The sequence below is a fragment of the Drosophila melanogaster genome, assembly GCF_000001215.4.
Source record: "Drosophila melanogaster chromosome Y 211000022279264 sequence".
Lineage (NCBI taxonomy): Eukaryota > Metazoa > Arthropoda > Insecta > Diptera > Drosophilidae > Drosophila > Drosophila melanogaster.
This window is the reverse complement of record NW_001847227.1, coordinates 1-1,019: the sequence shown is the minus strand read 5'-3', so window position 1 is coordinate 1,019 and position 1,019 is coordinate 1. Positions and strand designations below refer to the sequence as shown.

At 43.4% G+C, this 1,019-nt stretch overlaps 1 long non-coding RNA gene across 1 annotated transcript; it reads left to right on the top strand.

Moving 5' to 3' along the window:
• The first annotated feature begins 405 nt into the window (after nt 1-405).
• On the top strand, nt 406-840 carry lncRNA:CR40719 (long non-coding RNA:CR40719). Its single transcript, NR_048534.1, has one exon. It is a non-coding gene; the product is annotated as a long non-coding RNA:CR40719 (long non-coding RNA).
• Nucleotides 841-1,019: the final 179 nt, after the last annotated feature.

Genomic DNA, 1,019 nt, shown 5'->3' with positions numbered 1-1,019 from the left:
ACCTACCTGCGATAGCTTCTGAGGCTTCCAGTTCAATGTTTTGCATAATAATTTCAATTGTAAAATGTAACAAACCACGCAATATGATAATGTTACCAGTCCATGTTACTGTCAAAAACCTATTACGAAAAAAATAATTACGACCAATACTATTATTTATAACTTTATAATATTTATAAAATAATATAAAAGCTGGAATTGCCGCTTTGATGCGTTTAAGGTCTTTGTAAATGGCATCGAGTCCTCGGACCATTAACCATAAGTAACTATGACATATTCCTTGTCATTTCGCAGTGTACTTTTTATTCTATTCTATACATGTAAAGCCAGTAAGCTAGGGAAATTCTATGGAAATTATAGCAATTCACAGTAAAATTTTGTAGCCAGAAGAATAAGCCGATATTAGATAGCAGCTGGATCAGTTGGTTCAAGGACAACGAGTTCCTCTGCCGCGTGCCTACCGACTACATTCAGGACCCGTTCATCCGGACGAGCCTAGAGTTCTTCACCCAGACACTGAACGTGTTCCTGAATCTGGTGTTCGACCGTTCTATGGACTGGGTCTCCGGAGATGAGGAAAAGCTGTACGGCATGATTCACGCCCCATACATAGTGTCGAAGCGTGGCCTGAATGATATGCGCCTTAGAATTGTGTCCAAAGATCTCCTGTAACTGGCAGAAAACCCCGCCTGTGGGTCTCAGCGACGTGTGGGGAAAGTCCAAGGTGAAGATCTACAGCCCAAGCTATAACAACGTCTTCGTGCCGCTATCCAACTGGACGGAGCCATGTTCGGGACCACCTTCCCGCACATGTTCTTAGTGCAGCTGCCGAACTTGAGACCACAGCCGCTCCTCTCCGCTATGCAGGAGTATATGTGAGCCGAGTATACATGTGTACATACTTTCCAACACGCCACCTCAAAAGTTACATTGCTGTACTTTTATTACTTACATGTCCTTCTGGGGAATAATTTTGATCCAGCATTCGCTGCGAGGTGTGGGAAACCCAGAAAACCCAA